Here is a 26,011-nt window from a genome sequence, read left to right as displayed (position 1 = left end):
CCTGATGGACTAGTGGCTAGGATCCAGCACTCTCACTGCTGTGGCCCGGGTTCGATTCCCGGTCAGGTCTATTATAATAGACGGAAAGACAGAAAATTCTTATTGGAGAAAGCATTGAAAGAGGTTCCTTTTTCTAGAATGGGTTTTCCGACAGTCAACTTTTTTTCTAGTAAAGTCCTTGGTGGTCTAGTGGCTAGGATTCAGCACTTTCACTGCTGTGGCCTGGGTTCGATTCCAGGTCAGGTCTATTATTATAGACGGAAAGACAGAAAATTCTTATTGGAGAAAGCATTGAAAGAGGTTCCTTTTATAGAATGGATTTGACGACAGTCAACTTTTTTTCTAGTAAAGTCCTTGGTGGTCTAGTGGCTAAGATCCAGCACTTTCACTGCTGTGGCCCGGGTTCGATTCCAGGTCAGGGAAACTGTTACACGCAGATAGAAAATTCCTCTTGAGGAATTGGAAAGAAAATTGAAAGATGTTCCTTTTTCTAGAATGGGTTTTCCGACAGTCAACTTTTTTCCTGTTCATTCCCTGATGGACTAGTGGCTAGGATCCAGCACTCTCACTGCTGTGGCCCGGGTTCGATTCCCGGTCAGGTCTATTATAATAGACGGAAAGACAGAAAATTCTTATTGGAGAAAGCATTGAAAGAGGTTCCTTTTTCTAGAATGGGTTTTCCGACAGTCAACTTTTTTTCTAGTAAAGTCCTTGGTGGTCTAGTGGCTAGGATCCAGCACTTTCACTGCTGTGGCCTGGGTTCGATTCCAGGTCAGGTCTATTATTATAGACGGAAAGACAGAAAATTCTTATTGGAGAAAGCATTGAAAGAGGTTCCTTTTATAGAATGGATTTGACGACAGTCAACTTTTTTTCTAGTAAAGTCCTTGGTGGTCTAGTGGCTAGGATTCAGCACTTTCACTGCTGTGGCCTGGGTTCGATTCCAGGTCAGGGAAACTGTTACACGCAGATAGAAAATTCCTCTTGAGGAATTGGAATGAACATTGAAAGAGGTTCCTTTTTCTAGAATGGGTTTTCCGACAGTCAACTTTTTTCCTGTACAGTCCCTGATGGTCTAGTGGCTAGGATCCAGCACTCTCACTGCTGTGGCCCGGGTTCGATTCCCGGTCAGGTCTATTATAATAGACGGAAAGACAGAAATTTTTTATCGGAGAAAGCATTGAAAGAGGTTCCTTTTATAGAATGGATTTGACGACAGTCAACTTTTTTCTAGTAAAGTCCTTGGTGGTCTAGTGGCTAGGATCCAGCACTCTCACTGCTGTGGCCCGGGTTTGATTCCCGGTCAGGGAAACTATGACAGACAGACAGACAGACAGACAGACAGACAGACAGACAGACAGACAGACAGACAGACAGACAGACAGACAGACAGACAGACAGACAGACAGACAGACAGACAGACAGACAGACAGACAGACAGACAGACAGACAGACAGACAGACAGACAGACAGACAGACAGACAGACAGACAGACAGACAGACAGACAGACAGACAGACAGACAGACAGACAGACAGACAGACAGACAGACAGACAGACAGACAGACAGACAGACAGACAGACAGACAGACAGACAGACAGACAGACAGACAGACAGACAGACAGACAGACAGACAGACAGACAGACAGACAGACAGACAGACAGACAGACAGACAGACAGACAGACAGACAGACAGACAGACAGACAGACAGACAGACAGACAGACAGACAGACAGACAGACAGACAGACAGACAGACAGACAGACAGACAGACAGACAGACAGACAGACAGACAGACAGACAGACAGACAGACAGACAGACAGACAGACAGACAGACAGACAGACAGACAGACAGACAGACAGACAGACAGACAGACAGACAGACAGACAGACAGACAGACAGACAGACAGACAGACAGACAGACAGACAGACAGACAGACAGACAGACAGACAGACAGACAGACAGACAGACAGACAGACAGACAGACAGACAGACAGACAGACAGACAGACAGACAGACAGACAGACAGACAGACAGACAGACAGACAGACAGACAGACAGACAGACAGACAGACAGACAGACAGACAGACAGACAGACAGACAGACAGACAGACAGACAGACAGACAGACAGACAGACAGACAGACAGACAGACAGACAGACAGACAGACAGACAGACAGACAGACAGACAGACAGACAGACAGACAGACAGACAGACAGACAGACAGACAGACAGACAGACAGACAGACAGACAGACAGACAGACAGACAGACAGACAGACAGACAGACAGACAGACAGACAGACAGACAGACAGACAGACAGACAGACAGACAGACAGACAGACAGACAGACAGACAGACAGACAGACAGACAGACAGACAGACAGACAGACAGACAGACAGACAGACAGACAGACAGACAGACAGACAATTCTTTTTGGAGAAAGCATTGAAAGAGGTTCTTTTTATAGAATGGATTTGACGACAGTCAACTTTTTTTCTAGTAAAGTCCTTGGTGGTCTAGTGGCTAGGATCCAGCACTTTCACTGCTGTGGCCCGGGTTCGATTCCAGGTCAGGGAAACTGTTACACGCAGATAGAAAATTCCTCTTGAGGAATTGGAAAGAAAATTGAAAGATGTTCCTTTTTCTAGAATGGGTTTTCCGACAGTCAACTTTTTTCCTGTTCATTCCCTGATGGACTAGTGGCTAGGATCCAGCACTCTCACTGCTGTGGCCCGGGTTCGATTCCCGGTCAGGTCTATTATAATAGACGGAAAGACAGAAAATTCTTATTGGAGAAAGCATTGAAAGAGGTTCCTTTTTCTAGAATGGGTTTTCCGACAGTCAACTTTTTTTCTAGTAAAGTCCTTGGTGGTCTAGTGGCTAGGATCCAGCACTTTCACTGCTGTGGCCTGGGTTCGATTCCAGGTCAGGTCTATTATTATAGACGGAAAGACAGAAAATTCTTATTGGAGAAAGCATTGAAAGAGGTTCCTTTTATAGAATGGATTTGACGACAGTCAACTTTTTTTCTAGTAAAGTCCTTGGTGGTCTAGTGGCTAGGATCCAGCACTTTCACTGCTGTGGCCTGGGTTCGATTCCAGGTCAGGTCTATTATTATAGACGGAAAGACAGAAAATTCTTATTGGAGAAAGCATTGAAAGAGGTTCCTTTTTGACGACAGTCAACTTTTTTTCTAGTAAAGTCCTTGGTGGTCTAGTGGCTAGGATCCAGCACTTTCACTGCTGTGGCCCGGGTTCGATTCCAGGTCAGGGAAACTGTTACACGCAGATAGAAAATTCCTCTTGAGGAATTGGAATGAACATTGAAAGAGGTTCCTTTTTCTAGAATGGGTTTTCCGACAGTCAACTTTTTTTCTAGTAAAGTCCTTGGTGGTCTAGTGGCTAGGATCCAGCACTTTCACTGCTGTGGCCTGGGTTCGATTCCAGGTCAGGTCTATTATAATAGACGGAAAGACAGAAATTTTTTTATCGGAGAAAGCATTGAAAGAGGTTCCTTTTATAGAATGGATTTGACGACAGTCAACTTTTTTCTAGTAAAGTCCTTGGTGGTCTAGTGGCTAGGATCCAGCACTCTCACTGCTGTGGCCCGGGTTCGATTCCCGGTCAGGGAAACTATGACAGACAGACAGACAGACAGACAGACAGACAGACAGACAGACAGACAGACAGACAGACAGACAGACAGACAGACAGACAGACAGACAGACAGACAGACAGACAGACAGACAGACAGACAGACAGACAGACAGACAGACAGACAGACAGACAGACAGACAGACAGACAGACAGACAGACAGACAGACAGACAGACAGACAGACAGACAGACAGACAGACAGACAGACAGACAGACAGACAGACAGACAGACAGACAGACAGACAGACAGACAGACAGACAGACAGACAGACAGACAGACAGACAGACAGACGGAAAGACAGACAATTCTTTTTGGAGAAAGCATTGAAAGAGGTTCTTTTTATAGAATGGATTTGACGACAGTCAACTTTTTTTCTAGTAAAGTCCTTGGTGGTCTAGTGGCTAGGATCCAGCACTTTCACTGCTGTGGCCCGGGTTCGATTCCCGGTCAGGTCTATTATAATAGACGGAAAGACAGACAATTCTTTTTGGAGAAAGCATTGAAAGAGGTTCTTTTTATAGAATGGATTTGACGACAGTCAACTTTTTTTCTAGTAAAGTCCTTGGTGGTCTAGTGGCTAGGATCCAGCACTTTCACTGCTGTGGCCCGGGTTCGATTCCCGGTCAGGTCTATTATAATAGACGGAAAGACAGACAATTCTTTTTGGAGAAAGCATTGAAAGAGGTTCTTTTTATAGAATGGATTTGACGACAGTCAACTTTTTTTCTAGTAAAGTCCTTGGTGGTCTAGTGGCTAGGATCCAGCACTTTCACTGCTGTGGCCCGGGTTCGATTCCCGGTCAGGTCTATTATAATAGACGGAAAGACAGACAATTCTTTTTGGAGAAAGCATTGAAAGAGGTTCTTTTTATAGAATGGATTTGACGACAGTCAACTTTTTTTCTAGTAAAGTCCTTGGTGGTCTAGTGGCTAGGATCCAGCACTTTCACTGCTGTGGCCCGGGTTCGATTCCCGGTCAGGTCTATTATAATAGACGGAAAGACAGACAATTCTTTTTGGAGAAAGCATTGAAAGAGGTTCTTTTTATAGAATGGATTTGACGACAGTCAACTTTTTTTCTAGTAAAGTCCTTGGTGGTCTAGTGGCTAGGATCCAGCACTTTCACTGCTGTGGCCCGGGTTCGATTCCCGGTCAGGTCTATTATAATAGACGGAAAGACAGACAATTCTTTTTGGAGAAAGCATTGAAAGAGGTTCTTTTTATAGAATGGATTTGACGACAGTCAACTTTTTTTCTAGTAAAGTCCTTGGTGGTCTAGTGGCTAGGATCCAGCACTTTCACTGCTGTGGCCCGGGTTCGATTCCCGGTCAGGTCTATTATAATAGACGGAAAGACAGACAATTCTTTTTGGAGAAAGCATTGAAAGAGGTTCTTTTTATAGAATGGATTTGACGACAGTCAACTTTTTTTCTAGTAAAGTCCTTGGTGGTCTAGTGGCTAGGATCCAGCACTTTCACTGCTGTGGCCCGGGTTCGATTCCCGGTCAGGTCTATTATAATAGACGGAAAGACAGACAATTCTTTTTGGAGAAAGCATTGAAAGAGGTTCTTTTTATAGAATGGATTTGACGACAGTCAACTTTTTTTCTAGTAAAGTCCTTGGTGGTCTAGTGGCTAGGATCCAGCACTTTCACTGCTGTGGCCCGGGTTCGATTCCCGGTCAGGTCTATTATAATAGACGGAAAGACAGACAATTCTTTTTGGAGAAAGCATTGAAAGAGGTTCTTTTTATAGAATGGATTTGACGACAGTCAACTTTTTTTCTAGTAAAGTCCTTGGTGGTCTAGTGGCTAGGATCCAGCACTTTCACTGCTGTGGCCCGGGTTCGATTCCCGGTCAGGTCTATTATAATAGACGGAAAGACAGACAATTCTTTTTGGAGAAAGCATTGAAAGAGGTTCTTTTTATAGAATGGATTTGACGACAGTCAACTTTTTTTCTAGTAAAGTCCTTGGTGGTCTAGTGGCTAGGATCCAGCACTTTCACTGCTGTGGCCCGGGTTCGATTCCCGGTCAGGTCTATTATAATAGACGGAAAGACAGACAATTCTTTTTGGAGAAAGCATTGAAAGAGGTTCTTTTTATAGAATGGATTTGACGACAGTCAACTTTTTTTCTAGTAAAGTCCTTGGTGGTCTAGTGGCTAGGATCCAGCACTTTCACTGCTGTGGCCCGGGTTCGATTCCCGGTCAGGTCTATTATAATAGACGGAAAGACAGACAATTCTTTTTGGAGAAAGCATTGAAAGAGGTTCTTTTTATAGAATGGATTTGACGACAGTCAACTTTTTTTCTAGTAAAGTCCTTGGTGGTCTAGTGGCTAGGATCCAGCACTTTCACTGCTGTGGCCCGGGTTCGATTCCCGGTCAGGTCTATTATAATAGACGGAAAGACAGACAATTCTTTTTGGAGAAAGCATTGAAAGAGGTTCTTTTTATAGAATGGATTTGACGACAGTCAACTTTTTTTCTAGTAAAGTCCTTGGTGGTCTAGTGGCTAGGATCCAGCACTTTCACTGCTGTGGCCCGGGTTCGATTCCCGGTCAGGTCTATTATAATAGACGGAAAGACAGACAATTCTTTTTGGAGAAAGCATTGAAAGAGGTTCTTTTTATAGAATGGATTTGACGACAGTCAACTTTTTTTCTAGTAAAGTCCTTGGTGGTCTAGTGGCTAGGATCCAGCACTTTCACTGCTGTGGCCCGGGTTCGATTCCCGGTCAGGTCTATTATAATAGACGGAAAGACAGACAATTCTTTTTGGAGAAAGCATTGAAAGAGGTTCTTTTTATAGAATGGATTTGACGACAGTCAACTTTTTTTCTAGTAAAGTCCTTGGTGGTCTAGTGGCTAGGATCCAGCACTTTCACTGCTGTGGCCCGGGTTCGATTCCCGGTCAGGTCTATTATAATAGACGGAAAGACAGACAATTCTTTTTGGAGAAAGCATTGAAAGAGGTTCTTTTTATAGAATGGATTTGACGACAGTCAACTTTTTTTCTAGTAAAGTCCTTGGTGGTCTAGTGGCTAGGATCCAGCACTTTCACTGCTGTGGCCCGGGTTCGATTCCCGGTCAGGTCTATTATAATAGACGGAAAGACAGACAATTCTTTTTGGAGAAAGCATTGAAAGAGGTTCTTTTTATAGAATGGATTTGACGACAGTCAACTTTTTTTCTAGTAAAGTCCTTGGTGGTCTAGTGGCTAGGATCCAGCACTTTCACTGCTGTGGCCCGGGTTCGATTCCCGGTCAGGTCTATTATAATAGACGGAAAGACAGACAATTCTTTTTGGAGAAAGCATTGAAAGAGGTTCTTTTTATAGAATGGATTTGACGACAGTCAACTTTTTTTCTAGTAAAGTCCTTGGTGGTCTAGTGGCTAGGATCCAGCACTTTCACTGCTGTGGCCCGGGTTCGATTCCCGGTCAGGTCTATTATAATAGACGGAAAGACAGACAATTCTTTTTGGAGAAAGCATTGAAAGAGGTTCTTTTTATAGAATGGATTTGACGACAGTCAACTTTTTTTCTAGTAAAGTCCTTGGTGGTCTAGTGGCTAGGATCCAGCACTTTCACTGCTGTGGCCCGGGTTCGATTCCCGGTCAGGTCTATTATAATAGACGGAAAGACAGACAATTCTTTTTGGAGAAAGCATTGAAAGAGGTTCTTTTTATAGAATGGATTTGACGACAGTCAACTTTTTTTCTAGTAAAGTCCTTGGTGGTCTAGTGGCTAGGATCCAGCACTTTCACTGCTGTGGCCCGGGTTCGATTCCCGGTCAGGTCTATTATAATAGACGGAAAGACAGACAATTCTTTTTGGAGAAAGCATTGAAAGAGGTTCTTTTTATAGAATGGATTTGACGACAGTCAACTTTTTTTCTAGTAAAGTCCTTGGTGGTCTAGTGGCTAGGATCCAGCACTTTCACTGCTGTGGCCCGGGTTCGATTCCCGGTCAGGTCTATTATAATAGACGGAAAGACAGACAATTCTTTTTGGAGAAAGCATTGAAAGAGGTTCTTTTTATAGAATGGATTTGACGACAGTCAACTTTTTTTCTAGTAAAGTCCTTGGTGGTCTAGTGGCTAGGATCCAGCACTTTCACTGCTGTGGCCCGGGTTCGATTCCCGGTCAGGTCTATTATAATAGACGGAAAGACAGACAATTCTTTTTGGAGAAAGCATTGAAAGAGGTTCTTTTTATAGAATGGATTTGACGACAGTCAACTTTTTTTCTAGTAAAGTCCTTGGTGGTCTAGTGGCTAGGATCCAGCACTTTCACTGCTGTGGCCCGGGTTCGATTCCCGGTCAGGTCTATTATAATAGACGGAAAGACAGACAATTCTTTTTGGAGAAAGCATTGAAAGAGGTTCTTTTTATAGAATGGATTTGACGACAGTCAACTTTTTTTCTAGTAAAGTCCTTGGTGGTCTAGTGGCTAGGATCCAGCACTTTCACTGCTGTGGCCCGGGTTCGATTCCCGGTCAGGTCTATTATAATAGACGGAAAGACAGACAATTCTTTTTGGAGAAAGCATTGAAAGAGGTTCTTTTTATAGAATGGATTTGACGACAGTCAACTTTTTTTCTAGTAAAGTCCTTGGTGGTCTAGTGGCTAGGATCCAGCACTTTCACTGCTGTGGCCCGGGTTCGATTCCCGGTCAGGTCTATTATAATAGACGGAAAGACAGACAATTCTTTTTGGAGAAAGCATTGAAAGAGGTTCTTTTTATAGAATGGATTTGACGACAGTCAACTTTTTTTCTAGTAAAGTCCTTGGTGGTCTAGTGGCTAGGATCCAGCACTTTCACTGCTGTGGCCCGGGTTCGATTCCCGGTCAGGTCTATTATAATAGACGGAAAGACAGACAATTCTTTTTGGAGAAAGCATTGAAAGAGGTTCTTTTTATAGAATGGATTTGACGACAGTCAACTTTTTTTCTAGTAAAGTCCTTGGTGGTCTAGTGGCTAGGATCCAGCACTTTCACTGCTGTGGCCCGGGTTCGATTCCCGGTCAGGTCTATTATAATAGACGGAAAGACAGACAATTCTTTTTGGAGAAAGCATTGAAAGAGGTTCTTTTTATAGAATGGATTTGACGACAGTCAACTTTTTTTCTAGTAAAGTCCTTGGTGGTCTAGTGGCTAGGATCCAGCACTTTCACTGCTGTGGCCCGGGTTCGATTCCCGGTCAGGTCTATTATAATAGACGGAAAGACAGACAATTCTTTTTGGAGAAAGCATTGAAAGAGGTTCTTTTTATAGAATGGATTTGACGACAGTCAACTTTTTTTCTAGTAAAGTCCTTGGTGGTCTAGTGGCTAGGATCCAGCACTTTCACTGCTGTGGCCCGGGTTCGATTCCCGGTCAGGTCTATTATAATAGACGGAAAGACAGACAATTCTTTTTGGAGAAAGCATTGAAAGAGGTTCTTTTTATAGAATGGATTTGACGACAGTCAACTTTTTTTCTAGTAAAGTCCTTGGTGGTCTAGTGGCTAGGATCCAGCACTTTCACTGCTGTGGCCCGGGTTCGATTCCCGGTCAGGTCTATTATAATAGACGGAAAGACAGACAATTCTTTTTGGAGAAAGCATTGAAAGAGGTTCTTTTTATAGAATGGATTTGACGACAGTCAACTTTTTTTCTAGTAAAGTCCTTGGTGGTCTAGTGGCTAGGATCCAGCACTTTCACTGCTGTGGCCCGGGTTCGATTCCCGGTCAGGTCTATTATAATAGACGGAAAGACAGACAATTCTTTTTGGAGAAAGCATTGAAAGAGGTTCTTTTTATAGAATGGATTTGACGACAGTCAACTTTTTTTCTAGTAAAGTCCTTGGTGGTCTAGTGGCTAGGATCCAGCACTTTCACTGCTGTGGCCCGGGTTCGATTCCCGGTCAGGTCTATTATAATAGACGGAAAGACAGACAATTCTTTTTGGAGAAAGCATTGAAAGAGGTTCTTTTTATAGAATGGATTTGACGACAGTCAACTTTTTTTCTAGTAAAGTCCTTGGTGGTCTAGTGGCTAGGATCCAGCACTTTCACTGCTGTGGCCCGGGTTCGATTCCCGGTCAGGTCTATTATAATAGACGGAAAGACAGACAATTCTTTTTGGAGAAAGCATTGAAAGAGGTTCTTTTTATAGAATGGATTTGACGACAGTCAACTTTTTTTCTAGTAAAGTCCTTGGTGGTCTAGTGGCTAGGATCCAGCACTTTCACTGCTGTGGCCCGGGTTCGATTCCCGGTCAGGTCTATTATAATAGACGGAAAGACAGACAATTCTTTTTGGAGAAAGCATTGAAAGAGGTTCTTTTTATAGAATGGATTTGACGACAGTCAACTTTTTTTCTAGTAAAGTCCTTGGTGGTCTAGTGGCTAGGATCCAGCACTTTCACTGCTGTGGCCCGGGTTCGATTCCCGGTCAGGTCTATTATAATAGACGGAAAGACAGACAATTCTTTTTGGAGAAAGCATTGAAAGAGGTTCTTTTTATAGAATGGATTTGACGACAGTCAACTTTTTTTCTAGTAAAGTCCTTGGTGGTCTAGTGGCTAGGATCCAGCACTTTCACTGCTGTGGCCCGGGTTCGATTCCCGGTCAGGTCTATTATAATAGACGGAAAGACAGACAATTCTTTTTGGAGAAAGCATTGAAAGAGGTTCTTTTTATAGAATGGATTTGACGACAGTCAACTTTTTTTCTAGTAAAGTCCTTGGTGGTCTAGTGGCTAGGATCCAGCACTTTCACTGCTGTGGCCCGGGTTCGATTCCCGGTCAGGTCTATTATAATAGACGGAAAGACAGACAATTCTTTTTGGAGAAAGCATTGAAAGAGGTTCTTTTTATAGAATGGATTTGACGACAGTCAACTTTTTTTCTAGTAAAGTCCTTGGTGGTCTAGTGGCTAGGATCCAGCACTTTCACTGCTGTGGCCCGGGTTCGATTCCCGGTCAGGTCTATTATAATAGACGGAAAGACAGACAATTCTTTTTGGAGAAAGCATTGAAAGAGGTTCTTTTTATAGAATGGATTTGACGACAGTCAACTTTTTTTCTAGTAAAGTCCTTGGTGGTCTAGTGGCTAGGATCCAGCACTTTCACTGCTGTGGCCCGGGTTCGATTCCCGGTCAGGTCTATTATAATAGACGGAAAGACAGACAATTCTTTTTGGAGAAAGCATTGAAAGAGGTTCTTTTTATAGAATGGATTTGACGACAGTCAACTTTTTTTCTAGTAAAGTCCTTGGTGGTCTAGTGGCTAGGATCCAGCACTTTCACTGCTGTGGCCCGGGTTCGATTCCCGGTCAGGTCTATTATAATAGACGGAAAGACAGACAATTCTTTTTGGAGAAAGCATTGAAAGAGGTTCTTTTTATAGAATGGATTTGACGACAGTCAACTTTTTTTCTAGTAAAGTCCTTGGTGGTCTAGTGGCTAGGATCCAGCACTTTCACTGCTGTGGCCCGGGTTCGATTCCCGGTCAGGTCTATTATAATAGACGGAAAGACAGACAATTCTTTTTGGAGAAAGCATTGAAAGAGGTTCTTTTTATAGAATGGATTTGACGACAGTCAACTTTTTTTCTAGTAAAGTCCTTGGTGGTCTAGTGGCTAGGATCCAGCACTTTCACTGCTGTGGCCCGGGTTCGATTCCCGGTCAGGTCTATTATAATAGACGGAAAGACAGACAATTCTTTTTGGAGAAAGCATTGAAAGAGGTTCTTTTTATAGAATGGATTTGACGACAGTCAACTTTTTTTCTAGTAAAGTCCTTGGTGGTCTAGTGGCTAGGATCCAGCACTTTCACTGCTGTGGCCCGGGTTCGATTCCCGGTCAGGTCTATTATAATAGACGGAAAGACAGACAATTCTTTTTGGAGAAAGCATTGAAAGAGGTTCTTTTTATAGAATGGATTTGACGACAGTCAACTTTTTTTCTAGTAAAGTCCTTGGTGGTCTAGTGGCTAGGATCCAGCACTTTCACTGCTGTGGCCCGGGTTCGATTCCCGGTCAGGTCTATTATAATAGACGGAAAGACAGACAATTCTTTTTGGAGAAAGCATTGAAAGAGGTTCTTTTTATAGAATGGATTTGACGACAGTCAACTTTTTTTCTAGTAAAGTCCTTGGTGGTCTAGTGGCTAGGATCCAGCACTTTCACTGCTGTGGCCCGGGTTCGATTCCCGGTCAGGTCTATTATAATAGACGGAAAGACAGACAATTCTTTTTGGAGAAAGCATTGAAAGAGGTTCTTTTTATAGAATGGATTTGACGACAGTCAACTTTTTTTCTAGTAAAGTCCTTGGTGGTCTAGTGGCTAGGATCCAGCACTTTCACTGCTGTGGCCCGGGTTCGATTCCCGGTCAGGTCTATTATAATAGACGGAAAGACAGACAATTCTTTTTGGAGAAAGCATTGAAAGAGGTTCTTTTTATAGAATGGATTTGACGACAGTCAACTTTTTTTCTAGTAAAGTCCTTGGTGGTCTAGTGGCTAGGATCCAGCACTTTCACTGCTGTGGCCCGGGTTCGATTCCCGGTCAGGTCTATTATAATAGACGGAAAGACAGACAATTCTTTTTGGAGAAAGCATTGAAAGAGGTTCTTTTTATAGAATGGATTTGACGACAGTCAACTTTTTTTCTAGTAAAGTCCTTGGTGGTCTAGTGGCTAGGATCCAGCACTTTCACTGCTGTGGCCCGGGTTCGATTCCCGGTCAGGTCTATTATAATAGACGGAAAGACAGACAATTCTTTTTGGAGAAAGCATTGAAAGAGGTTCTTTTTATAGAATGGATTTGACGACAGTCAACTTTTTTTCTAGTAAAGTCCTTGGTGGTCTAGTGGCTAGGATCCAGCACTTTCACTGCTGTGGCCCGGGTTCGATTCCCGGTCAGGTCTATTATAATAGACGGAAAGACAGACAATTCTTTTTGGAGAAAGCATTGAAAGAGGTTCTTTTTATAGAATGGATTTGACGACAGTCAACTTTTTTTCTAGTAAAGTCCTTGGTGGTCTAGTGGCTAGGATCCAGCACTTTCACTGCTGTGGCCCGGGTTCGATTCCCGGTCAGGTCTATTATAATAGGCGGAAAGACAGACAATTCTTTTTGGAGAAAGCATTGAAAGAGGTTCTTTTTATAGAATGGATTTGACGACAGTCAACTTTTTTTCTAGTAAAGTCCTTGGTGGTCTAGTGGCTAGGATCCAGCACTTTCACTGCTGTGGCCCGGGTTCGATTCCCGGTCAGGTCTATTATAATAGGCGGAAAGACAGACAATTCTTTTTGGAGAAAGCATTGAAAGAGGTTCTTTTTATAGAATGGATTTGACGACAGTCAACTTTTTTTCTAGTAAAGTCCTTGGTGGTCTAGTGGCTAGGATCCAGCACTTTCACTGCTGTGGCCCGGGTTCGATTCCCGGTCAGGTCTATTATAATAGGCGGAAAGACAGACAATTCTTTTTGGAGAAAGCATTGAAAGAGGTTCTTTTTATAGAATGGATTTGACGACAGTCAACTTTTTTTCTAGTAAAGTCCTTGGTGGTCTAGTGGCTAGGATCCAGCACTTTCACTGCTGTGGCCCGGGTTCGATTCCCGGTCAGGTCTATTATAATAGGCGGAAAGACAGACAATTCTTTTTGGAGAAAGCATTGAAAGAGGTTCTTTTTATAGAATGGATTTGACGACAGTCAACTTTTTTTCTAGTAAAGTCCTTGGTGGTCTAGTGGCTAGGATCCAGCACTTTCACTGCTGTGGCCCGGGTTCGATTCCCGGTCAGGTCTATTATAATAGGCGGAAAGACAGACAATTCTTTTTGGAGAAAGCATTGAAAGAGGTTCTTTTTATAGAATGGATTTGACGACAGTCAACTTTTTTTCTAGTAAAGTCCTTGGTGGTCTAGTGGCTAGGATCCAGCACTTTCACTGCTGTGGCCCGGGTTCGATTCCCGGTCAGGTCTATTATAATAGACGGAAAGACAGACAATTCTTTTTGGAGAAAGCATTGAAAGAGGTTCTTTTTATAGAATGGATTTGACGACAGTCAACTTTTTTTCTAGTAAAGTCCTTGGTGGTCTAGTGGCTAGGATCCAGCACTTTCACTGCTGTGGCCCGGGTTCGATTCCCGGTCAGGTCTATTATAATAGACGGAAAGACAGACAATTCTTTTTGGAGAAAGCATTGAAAGAGGTTCTTTTTATAGAATGGATTTGACGACAGTCAACTTTTTTTCTAGTAAAGTCCTTGGTGGTCTAGTGGCTAGGATCCAGCACTTTCACTGCTGTGGCCCGGGTTCGATTCCCGGTCAGGTCTATTATAATAGACGGAAAGACAGACAATTCTTTTTGGAGAAAGCATTGAAAGAGGTTCTTTTTATAGAATGGATTTGACGACAGTCAACTTTTTTTCTAGTAAAGTCCTTGGTGGTCTAGTGGCTAGGATCCAGCACTTTCACTGCTGTGGCCCGGGTTCGATTCCCGGTCAGGTCTATTATAATAGACGGAAAGACAGACAATTCTTTTTGGAGAAAGCATTGAAAGAGGTTCTTTTTATAGAATGGATTTGACGACAGTCAACTTTTTTTCTAGTAAAGTCCTTGGTGGTCTAGTGGCTAGGATCCAGCACTTTCACTGCTGTGGCCCGGGTTCGATTCCCGGTCAGGTCTATTATAATAGACGGAAAGACAGACAATTCTTTTTGGAGAAAGCATTGAAAGAGGTTCTTTTTATAGAATGGATTTGACGACAGTCAACTTTTTTTCTAGTAAAGTCCTTGGTGGTCTAGTGGCTAGGATCCAGCACTTTCACTGCTGTGGCCCGGGTTCGATTCCCGGTCAGGTCTATTATAATAGACGGAAAGACAGACAATTCTTTTTGGAGAAAGCATTGAAAGAGGTTCTTTTTATAGAATGGATTTGACGACAGTCAACTTTTTTTCTAGTAAAGTCCTTGGTGGTCTAGTGGCTAGGATCCAGCACTTTCACTGCTGTGGCCCGGGTTCGATTCCCGGTCAGGTCTATTATAATAGACGGAAAGACAGACAATTCTTTTTGGAGAAAGCATTGAAAGAGGTTCTTTTTATAGAATGGATTTGACGACAGTCAACTTTTTTTCTAGTAAAGTCCTTGGTGGTCTAGTGGCTAGGATCCAGCACTTTCACTGCTGTGGCCCGGGTTCGATTCCCGGTCAGGTCTATTATAATAGACGGAAAGACAGACAATTCTTTTTGGAGAAAGCATTGAAAGAGGTTCTTTTTATAGAATGGATTTGACGACAGTCAACTTTTTTTCTAGTAAAGTCCTTGGTGGTCTAGTGGCTAGGATCCAGCACTTTCACTGCTGTGGCCCGGGTTCGATTCCCGGTCAGGTCTATTATAATAGACGGAAAGACAGACAATTCTTTTTGGAGAAAGCATTGAAAGAGGTTCTTTTTATAGAATGGATTTGACGACAGTCAACTTTTTTTCTAGTAAAGTCCTTGGTGGTCTAGTGGCTAGGATCCAGCACTTTCACTGCTGTGGCCCGGGTTCGATTCCCGGTCAGGTCTATTATAATAGACGGAAAGACAGACAATTCTTTTTGGAGAAAGCATTGAAAGAGGTTCTTTTTATAGAATGGATTTGACGACAGTCAACTTTTTTTCTAGTAAAGTCCTTGGTGGTCTAGTGGCTAGGATCCAGCACTTTCACTGCTGTGGCCCGGGTTCGATTCCCGGTCAGGTCTATTATAATAGACGGAAAGACAGACAATTCTTTTTGGAGAAAGCATTGAAAGAGGTTCTTTTTATAGAATGGATTTGACGACAGTCAACTTTTTTTCTAGTAAAGTCCTTGGTGGTCTAGTGGCTAGGATCCAGCACTTTCACTGCTGTGGCCCGGGTTCGATTCCCGGTCAGGTCTATTATAATAGACGGAAAGACAGACAATTCTTTTTGGAGAAAGCATTGAAAGAGGTTCTTTTTATAGAATGGATTTGACGACAGTCAACTTTTTTTCTAGTAAAGTCCTTGGTGGTCTAGTGGCTAGGATCCAGCACTTTCACTGCTGTGGCCCGGGTTCGATTCCCGGTCAGGTCTATTATAATAGACGGAAAGACAGACAATTCTTTTTGGAGAAAGCATTGAAAGAGGTTCTTTTTATAGAATGGATTTGACGACAGTCAACTTTTTTTCTAGTAAAGTCCTTGGTGGTCTAGTGGCTAGGATCCAGCACTTTCACTGCTGTGGCCCGGGTTCGATTCCCGGTCAGGTCTATTATAATAGACGGAAAGACAGACAATTCTTTTTGGAGAAAGCATTGAAAGAGGTTCTTTTTATAGAATGGATTTGACGACAGTCAACTTTTTTTCTAGTAAAGTCCTTGGTGGTCTAGTGGCTAGGATCCAGCACTTTCACTGCTGTGGCCCGGGTTCGATTCCCGGTCAGGTCTATTATAATAGACGGAAAGACAGACAATTCTTTTTGGAGAAAGCATTGAAAGAGGTTCTTTTTATAGAATGGATTTGACGACAGTCAACTTTTTTTCTAGTAAAGTCCTTGGTGGTCTAGTGGCTAGGATCCAGCACTTTCACTGCTGTGGCCCGGGTTCGATTCCCGGTCAGGTCTATTATAATAGACGGAAAGACAGACAATTCTTTTTGGAGAAAGCATTGAAAGAGGTTCTTTTTATAGAATGGATTTGACGACAGTCAACTTTTTTTCTAGTAAAGTCCTTGGTGGTCTAGTGGCTAGGATCCAGCACTTTCACTGCTGTGGCCCGGGTTCGATTCCCGGTCAGGTCTATTATAATAGACGGAAAGACAGACAATTCTTTTTGGAGAAAGCATTGAAAGAGGTTCTTTTTATAGAATGGATTTGACGACAGTCAACTTTTTTTCTAGTAAAGTCCTTGGTGGTCTAGTGGCTAGGATCCAGCACTTTCACTGCTGTGGCCCGGGTTCGATTCCCGGTCAGGTCTATTATAATAGACGGAAAGACAGACAATTCTTTTTGGAGAAAGCATTGAAAGAGGTTCTTTTTATAGAATGGATTTGACGACAGTCAACTTTTTTTCTAGTAAAGTCCTTGGTGGTCTAGTGGCTAGGATCCAGCACTTTCACTGCTGTGGCCCGGGTTCGATTCCCGGTCAGGTCTATTATAATAGACGGAAAGACAGACAATTCTTTTTGGAGAAAGCATTGAAAGAGGTTCTTTTTATAGAATGGATTTGACGACAGTCAACTTTTTTTCTAGTAAAGTCCTTGGTGGTCTAGTGGCTAGGATCCAGCACTTTCACTGCTGTGGCCCGGGTTCGATTCCCGGTCAGGTCTATTATAATAGACGGAAAGACAGACAATTCTTTTTGGAGAAAGCATTGAAAGAGGTTCTTTTTATAGAATGGATTTGACGACAGTCAACTTTTTTTCTAGTAAAGTCCTTGGTGGTCTAGTGGCTAGGATCCAGCACTTTCACTGCTGTGGCCCGGGTTCGATTCCCGGTCAGGTCTATTATAATAGACGGAAAGACAGACAATTCTTTTTGGAGAAAGCATTGAAAGAGGTTCTTTTTATAGAATGGATTTGACGACAGTCAACTTTTTTTCTAGTAAAGTCCTTGGTGGTCTAGTGGCTAGGATCCAGCACTTTCACTGCTGTGGCCCGGGTTCGATTCCCGGTCAGGTCTATTATAATAGACGGAAAGACAGACAATTCTTTTTGGAGAAAGCATTGAAAGAGGTTCTTTTTATAGAATGGATTTGACGACAGTCAACTTTTTTTCTAGTAAAGTCCTTGGTGGTCTAGTGGCTAGGATCCAGCACTTTCACTGCTGTGGCCCGGGTTCGATTCCCGGTCAGGTCTATTATAATAGACGGAAAGACAGACAATTCTTTTTGGAGAAAGCATTGAAAGAGGTTCTTTTTATAGAATGGATTTGACGACAGTCAACTTTTTTTCTAGTAAAGTCCTTGGTGGTCTAGTGGCTAGGATCCAGCACTTTCACTGCTGTGGCCCGGGTTCGATTCCCGGTCAGGTCTATTATAATAGACGGAAAGACAGACAATTCTTTTTGGAGAAAGCATTGAAAGAGGTTCTTTTTATAGAATGGATTTGACGACAGTCAACTTTTTTTCTAGTAAAGTCCTTGGTGGTCTAGTGGCTAGGATCCAGCACTTTCACTGCTGTGGCCCGGGTTCGATTCCCGGTCAGGTCTATTATAATAGACGGAAAGACAGACAATTCTTTTTGGAGAAAGCATTGAAAGAGGTTCTTTTTATAGAATGGATTTGACGACAGTCAACTTTTTTTCTAGTAAAGTCCTTGGTGGTCTAGTGGCTAGGATCCAGCACTTTCACTGCTGTGGCCCGGGTTCGATTCCCGGTCAGGTCTATTATAATAGACGGAAAGACAGACAATTCTTTTTGGAGAAAGCATTGAAAGAGGTTCTTTTTATAGAATGGATTTGACGACAGTCAACTTTTTTTCTAGTAAAGTCCTTGGTGGTCTAGTGGCTAGGATCCAGCACTTTCACTGCTGTGGCCCGGGTTCGATTCCCGGTCAGGTCTATTATAATAGACGGAAAGACAGACAATTCTTTTTGGAGAAAGCATTGAAAGAGGTTCTTTTTATAGAATGGATTTGACGACAGTCAACTTTTTTTCTAGTAAAGTCCTTGGTGGTCTAGTGGCTAGGATCCAGCACTTTCACTGCTGTGGCCCGGGTTCGATTCCCGGTCAGGTCTATTATAATAGACGGAAAGACAGACAATTCTTTTTGGAGAAAGCATTGAAAGAGGTTCTTTTTATAGAATGGATTTGACGACAGTCAACTTTTTTTCTAGTAAAGTCCTTGGTGGTCTAGTGGCTAGGATCCAGCACTTTCACTGCTGTGGCCCGGGTTCGATTCCCGGTCAGGTCTATTATAATAGACGGAAAGACAGACAATTCTTTTTGGAGAAAGCATTGAAAGAGGTTCTTTTTATAGAATGGATTTGACGACAGTCAACTTTTTTTCTAGTAAAGTCCTTGGTGGTCTAGTGGCTAGGATCCAGCACTTTCACTGCTGTGGCCCGGGTTCGATTCCCGGTCAGGTCTATTATAATAGACGGAAAGACAGACAATTCTTTTTGGAGAAAGCATTGAAAGAGGTTCTTTTTATAGAATGGATTTGACGACAGTCAACTTTTTTTCTAGTAAAGTCCTTGGTGGTCTAGTGGCTAGGATCCAGCACTTTCACTGCTGTGGCCCGGGTTCGATTCCCGGTCAGGTCTATTATAATAGACGGAAAGACAGACAATTCTTTTTGGAGAAAGCATTGAAAGAGGTTCTTTTTATAGAATGGATTTGACGACAGTCAACTTTTTTTCTAGTAAAGTCCTTGGTGGTCTAGTGGCTAGGATCCAGCACTTTCACTGCTGTGGCCCGGGTTCGATTCCCGGTCAGGTCTATTATAATAGACGGAAAGACAGACAATTCTTTTTGGAGAAAGCATTGAAAGAGGTTCTTTTTATAGAATGGATTTGACGACAGTCAACTTTTTTTCTAGTAAAGTCCTTGGTGGTCTAGTGGCTAGGATCCAGCACTTTCACTGCTGTGGCCCGGGTTCGATTCCCGGTCAGGTCTATTATAATAGACGGAAAGACAGACAATTCTTTTTGGAGAAAGCATTGAAAGAGGTTCTTTTTATAGAATGGATTTGACGACAGTCAACTTTTTTTCTAGTAAAGTCCTTGGTGGTCTAGTGGCTAGGATCCAGCACTTTCACTGCTGTGGCCCGGGTTCGATTCCCGGTCAGGTCTATTATAATAGACGGAAAGACAGACAATTCTTTTTGGAGAAAGCATTGAAAGAGGTTCTTTTTATAGAATGGATTTGACGACAGTCAACTTTTTTTCTAGTAAAGTCCTTGGTGGTCTAGTGGCTAGGATCCAGCACTTTCACTGCTGTGGCCCGGGTTCGATTCCCGGTCAGGTCTATTATAATAGACGGAAAGACAGACAATTCTTTTTGGAGAAAGCATTGAAAGAGGTTCTTTTTATAGAATGGATTTGACGACAGTCAACTTTTTTTCTAGTAAAGTCCTTGGTGGTCTAGTGGCTAGGATCCAGCACTTTCACTGCTGTGGCCCGGGTTCGATTCCCGGTCAGGTCTATTATAATAGACGGAAAGACAGACAATTCTTTTTGGAGAAAGCATTGAAAGAGGTTCTTTTTATAGAATGGATTTGACGACAGTCAACTTTTTTTCTAGTAAAGTCCTTGGTGGTCTAGTGGCTAGGATCCAGCACTTTCACTGCTGTGGCCCGGGTTCGATTCCCGGTCAGGTCTATTATAATAGACGGAAAGACAGACAATTCTTTTTGGAGAAAGCATTGAAAGAGGTTCTTTTTATAGAATGGATTTGACGACAGTCAACTTTTTTTCTAGTAAAGTCCTTGGTGGTCTAGTGGCTAGGATCCAGCACTTTCACTGCTGTGGCCCGGGTTCGATTCCCGGTCAGGTCTATTATAATAGACGGAAAGACAGACAATTCTTTTTGGAGAAAGCATTGAAAGAGGTTCTTTTTATAGAATGGATTTGACGACAGTCAACTTTTTTTCTAGTAAAGTCCTTGGTGGTCTAGTGGCTAGGATCCAGCACTTTCACTGCTGTGGCCCGGGTTCGATTCCCGGTCAGGTCTATTATAATAGACGGAAAGACAGACAATTCTTTTTGGAGAAAGCATTGAAAGAGGTTCTTTTTATAGAATGGATTTGACGACAGTCAACTTTTTTTCTAGTAAAGTCCTTGGTGGTCTAGTGGCTAGGATCCAGCACTTTCACTGCTGTGGCCCGGGTTCGATTCCCGGTCAGGTCTATTATAATAGACGGAAAGACAGACAATTCTTTTTGGAGAAAGCATTGAAAGAGGTTCTTTTTATAGAATGGATTTGACGACAGTCAACTTTTTTTCTAGTAAAGTCCTTGGTGGTCTAGTGGCTAGGATCCAGCACTTTCACTGCTGTGGCCCGGGTTCGATTCCCGGTCAGGTCTATTATAATAGACGGAAAGACAGACAATTCTTTTTGGAGAAAGCATTGAAAGAGGTTCTTTTTATAGAATGGATTTGACGACAGTCAACTTTTTTTCTAGTAAAGTCCTTGGTGGTCTAGTGGCTAGGATCCAGCACTTTCACTGCTGTGGCCCGGGTTCGATTCCCGGTCAGGTCTATTATAATAGACGGAAAGACAGACAATTCTTTTTGGAGAAAGCATTGAAAGAGGTTCTTTTTATAGAATGGATTTGACGACAGTCAACTTTTTTTCTAGTAAAGTCCTTGGTGGTCTAGTGGCTAGGATCCAGCACTTTCACTGCTGTGGCCCGGGTTCGATTCCCGGTCAGGTCTATTATAATAGACGGAAAGACAGACAATTCTTTTTGGAGAAAGCATTGAAAGAGGTTCTTTTTATAGAATGGATTTGACGACAGTCAACTTTTTTTCTAGTAAAGTCCTTGGTGGTCTAGTGGCTAGGATCCAGCACTTTCACTGCTGTGGCCCGGGTTCGATTCCCGGTCAGGTCTATTATAATAGACGGAAAGACAGACAATTCTTTTTGGAGAAAGCATTGAAAGAGGTTCTTTTTATAGAATGGATTTGACGACAGTCAACTTTTTTTCTAGTAAAGTCCTTGGTGGTCTAGTGGCTAGGATCCAGCACTTTCACTGCTGTGGCCCGGGTTCGATTCCCGGTCAGGTCTATTATAATAGACGGAAAGACAGACAATTCTTTTTGGAGAAAGCATTGAAAGAGGTTCTTTTTATAGAATGGATTTGACGACAGTCAACTTTTTTTCTAGTAAAGTCCTTGGTGGTCTAGTGGCTAGGATCCAGCACTTTCACTGCTGTGGCCCGGGTTCGATTCCCGGTCAGGTCTATTATAATAGACGGAAAGACAGACAATTCTTTTTGGAGAAAGCATTGAAAGAGGTTCTTTTTATAGAATGGATTTGACGACAGTCAACTTTTTTTCCAGTAAAGTCCTTGGTGGTCTAGTGGCTAGGATCCAGCACTTTCACTGCTGTGGCCCGGGTTCGATTCCCGGTCAGGTCTATTATAATAGACGGAAAGACAGACAATTCTTTTTGGAGAAAGCATTGAAAGAGGTTCTTTTTATAGAATGGATTTGACGACAGTCAACTTTTTTTCCAGTAAAGTCCTTGGTGGTCTAGTGGCTAGGATCCAGCACTTTCACTGCTGTGGCCCGGGTTCGATTCCCGGTCAGGTCTATTATAATAGACGGAAAGACAGACAATTCTTTTTGGAGAAAGCATTGAAAGAGGTTCTTTTTATAGAATGGATTTGACGACAGTCAACTTTTTTTCCAGTAAAGTCCTTGGTGGTCTAGTGGCTAGGATCCAGCACTTTCACTGCTGTGGCCCGGGTTCGATTCCCGGTCAGGTCTATTATAATAGACGGAAAGACAGACAATTCTTTTTGGAGAAAGCATTGAAAGAGGTTCTTTTTATAGAATGGATTTGACGACAGTCAACTTTTTTTCCAGTAAAGTCCTTGGTGGTCTAGTGGCTAGGATCCAGCACTTTCACTGCTGTGGCCCGGGTTCGATTCCCGGTCAGGTCTATTATAATAGACGGAAAGACAGACAATTCTTTTTGGAGAAAGCATTGAAAGAGGTTCTTTTTATAGAATGGATTTGACGACAGTCAACTTTTTTTCTAGTAAAGTCCTTGGTGGTCTAGTGGCTAGGATCCAGCACTTTCACTGCTGTGGCCCGGGTTCGATTCCCGGTCAGGTCTATTATAATAGACGGAAAGACAGACAATTCTTTTTGGAGAAAGCATTGAAAGAGGTTCTTTTTATAGAATGGATTTGACGACAGTCAACTTTTTTTCTAGTAAAGTCCTTGGTGGTCTAGTGGCTAGGATCCAGCACTTTCACTGCTGTGGCCCGGGTTCGATTCCCGGTCAGGTCTATTATAATAGACGGAAAGACAGACAATTCTTTTTGGAGAAAGCATTGAAAGAGGTTCTTTTTATAGAATGGATTTGACGACAGTCAACTTTTTTTCTAGTAAAGTCCTTGGTGGTCTAGTGGCTAGGATCCAGCACTTTCACTGCTGTGGCCCGGGTTCGATTCCCGGTCAGGTCTATTATAATAGACGGAAAGACAGACAATTCTTTTTGGAGAAAGCATTGAAAGAGGTTCTTTTTATAGAATGGATTTGACGACAGTCAACTTTTTTTCTAGTAAAGTCCTTGGTGGTCTAGTGGCTAGGATCCAGCACTTTCACTGCTGTGGCCCGGGTTCGATTCCCGGTCAGGTCTATTATAATAGACGGAAAGACAGACAATTCTTTTTGGAGAAAGCATTGAAAGAGGTTCTTTTTATAGAATGGATTTGACGACAGTCAACTTTTTTTCTAGTAAAGTCCTTGGTGGTCTAGTGGCTAGGATCCAGCACTTTCACTGCTGTGGCCCGGGTTCGATTCCCGGTCAGGTCTATTATAATAGACGGAAAGACAGACAATTCTTTTTGGAGAAAGCATTGAAAGAGGTTCTTTTTATAGAATGGATTTGACGACAGTCAACTTTTTTTCTAGTAAAGTCCTTGGTGGTCTAGTGGCTAGGATCCAGCACTTTCACTGCTGTGGCCCGGGTTCGATTCCCGGTCAGGTCTATTATAATAGACGGAAAGACAGACAATTCTTTTTGGAGAAAGCATTGAAAGAGGTTCTTTTTATAGAATGGATTTGACGACAGTCAACTTTTTTTCTAGTAAAGTCCTTGGTGGTCTAGTGGCTAGGATCCAGCACTTTCACTGCTGTGGCCCGGGTTCGATTCCCGGTCAGGTCTATTATAATAGACGGAAAGACAGACAATTCTTATTGGAGAAAGCATTGAAAGAGGTTCTTTTTATAGAATGGATTTGACGACAGTCAACTTTTTTTCTAGTAAAGTCCTTGGTGGTCTAGTGGCTAGGATCCAGCACTTTCACTGCTGTGGCCCGGGTTCGATTCCCGGTCAGGTCTATTATAATAGACGGAAAGACAGACAATTCTTTTTGGAGAAAGCATTGAAAGAGGTTCTTTTTATAGAATGGATTTGACGACAGTCAACTTTTTTTCTAGTAAAGTCCTTGGTGGTCTAGTGGCTAGGATCCAGCACTTTCACTGCTGTGGCCCGGGTTCGATTCCCGGTCAGGTCTATTATAATAGACGGAAAGACAGACAATTCTTATTGGAGAAAGCATTGAAAGAGGTTCTTTTTATAGAATGGATTTGACGACAGTCAACTTTTTTTCTAGTAAAGTCCTTGGTGGTCTAGTGGCTAGGATCCAGCACTTTCACTGCTGTGGCCCGGGTTCGATTCCCGGTCAGGTCTATTATAATAGACGGAAAGACAGAAAATTCTTATTGGAGAAAGCATTGAAAGAGGTTCTTTTTATAGAATGGATTTGACGACAGTCAACTTTTTTTCTAGTAAAGTCCTTGGTGGTCTAGTGGCTAGGATCCAGCACTTTCACTGCTGTGGCCCGGGTTCGATTCCCGGTCAGGTCTATTATAATAGACGGAAAGACAGAAAATTCTTATTGGAGAAAGCATTGAAAGAGGTTCTTTTTATAGAATGGATTTGACGACAGTCAACTTTTTTTCTAGTAAAGTCCTTGGTGGTCTAGTGGCTAGGATCCAGCACTTTCACTGCTGTGGCCCGGGTTCGATTCCCGGTCAGGTCTATTATAATAGACGGAAAGACAGAAAATTCTTATTGGAGAAAGCATTGAAAGAGGTTCCTTTTTCTAGAATGGGTTTTCCGACAGTCAACTTTTTTTCTAGTAAAGTCCTTGGTGGTCTAGTGGCTAGGATCCAGCACTTTCACTGCTGTGGCCCGGGTTCGATTCCAGGTCAGGTCTATTATTATAGACGGAAAGACAGAAAATTCTTATTGGAGAAAGCATTGAAAGAGGTTCCTTTTATAGAATGGATTTGACGACAGTCAACTTTTTTTCTAGTAAAGTCCTTGGTGGTCTAGTGGCTAGGATCCAGCACTTTCACTGCTGTGGCCCGGGTTCGATTCCAGGTCAGGTCTATTATTATAGACGGAAAGACAGAAAATTCTTATTGGAGAAAGCATTGAAAGAGGTTCCTTTTATAGAATGGATTTGACGACAGTCAACTTTTTTTCTAGTAAAGTCCTTGGTGGTCTAGTGGCTAGGATCCAGCACTTTCACTGCTGTGGCCCGGGTTCGATTCCAGGTCAGGTCTATTATTATAGACGGAAAGACAGAAAATTCTTATTGGAGAAAGCATTGAAAGAGGTTCCTTTTATAGAATGGATTTGACGACAGTCAACTTTTTTTCTAGTAAAGTCCTTGGTGGTCTAGTGGCTAGGATCCAGCACTTTCACTGCTGTGGCCCGGGTTCGATTCCAGGTCAGGTCTATTATTATAGACGGAAAGACAGAAAATTCTTATTGGAGAAAGCATTGAAAGAGGTTCCTTTTATAGAATGGATTTGACGACAGTCAACTTTTTTTCTAGTAAAGTCCTTGGTGGTCTAGTGGCTAGGATCCAGCACTTTCACTGCTGTGGCCCGGGTTCGATTCCAGGTCAGGTCTATTATTATAGACGGAAAGACAGAAAATTCTTATTGGAGAAAGCATTGAAAGAGGTTCCTTTTATAGAATGGATTTGACGACAGTCAACTTTTTTTCTAGTAAAGTCCTTGGTGGTCTAGTGGCTAGGATCCAGCACTTTCACTGCTGTGGCCCGGGTTCGATTCCAGGTCAGGGAAACTGTTACACGCAGATAGAAAATTCCTCTTGAGGAATTGGAATGAACATTGAAAGAGGTTCCTTTTTCTAGAATGGGTTTTCCGACAGTCAACTTTTTTTCTAGTAAAGTCCTTGGTGGTCTAGTGGCTAGGATCCAGCACTTTCACTGCTGTGGCCTGGGTTCGATTCCAGGTCAGGTCTATTATAATAGACGGAAAGACAGAAATTTTTTTATCGGAGAAAGCATTGAAAGAGGTTCCTTTTATAGAATGGATTTGACGACAGTCAACTTTTTTCTAGTAAAGTCCTTGGTGGTCTAGTGGCTAGGATCCAGCACTCTCACTGCTGTGGCCCGGGTTCGATTCCCGGTCAGGGAAACTATGACAGACAGACAGACAGACAGACAGACAGACAGACAGACAGACAGACAGACAGACAGACAGACAGACAGACAGACAGACAGACAGACAGACAGACAGACAGACAGACAGACAGACAGACAGACAGACAGACAGACAGACAGACAGACAGACAGACAGACAGACAGACAGACAGACAGACAGACAGACAGACAGACAGACAGACAGACAGACAGACAGACAGACAGACAGAC

The 26,011-nt window shown here is 42.7% G+C and overlaps 2 non-coding genes across 2 annotated transcripts; both read left to right on the top strand.

Moving 5' to 3' along the window:
• The first annotated feature begins 3,569 nt into the window (after window positions 1-3,569).
• Window positions 3,570-3,641, top strand: trnae-cuc (transfer RNA glutamic acid (anticodon CUC)). Its single transcript has one exon. It is a non-coding gene; the product is annotated as a tRNA-Glu (tRNA).
• Window positions 3,642-25,703: 22,062 nt separating this feature from the next.
• On the top strand, window positions 25,704-25,775 carry trnae-cuc (transfer RNA glutamic acid (anticodon CUC)). The gene has a single exon. It is a non-coding gene; the product is annotated as a tRNA-Glu (tRNA).
• The last annotated feature ends 236 nt before the right edge of the window (window positions 25,776-26,011 follow it).

Source organism: Urocampus carinirostris, chromosome 1 (assembly GCF_059441175.1).
Source record: "Urocampus carinirostris isolate Australia breed hairy pipefish chromosome 1, RoL_Ucar_1.0, whole genome shotgun sequence".
NCBI classification, from domain to species: Eukaryota; Metazoa; Chordata; class Actinopteri; order Syngnathiformes; family Syngnathidae; genus Urocampus; species Urocampus carinirostris.
Note: the sequence above shows the minus strand (reverse complement) of the source record. Positions and strands in the feature narration are given on the sequence as shown.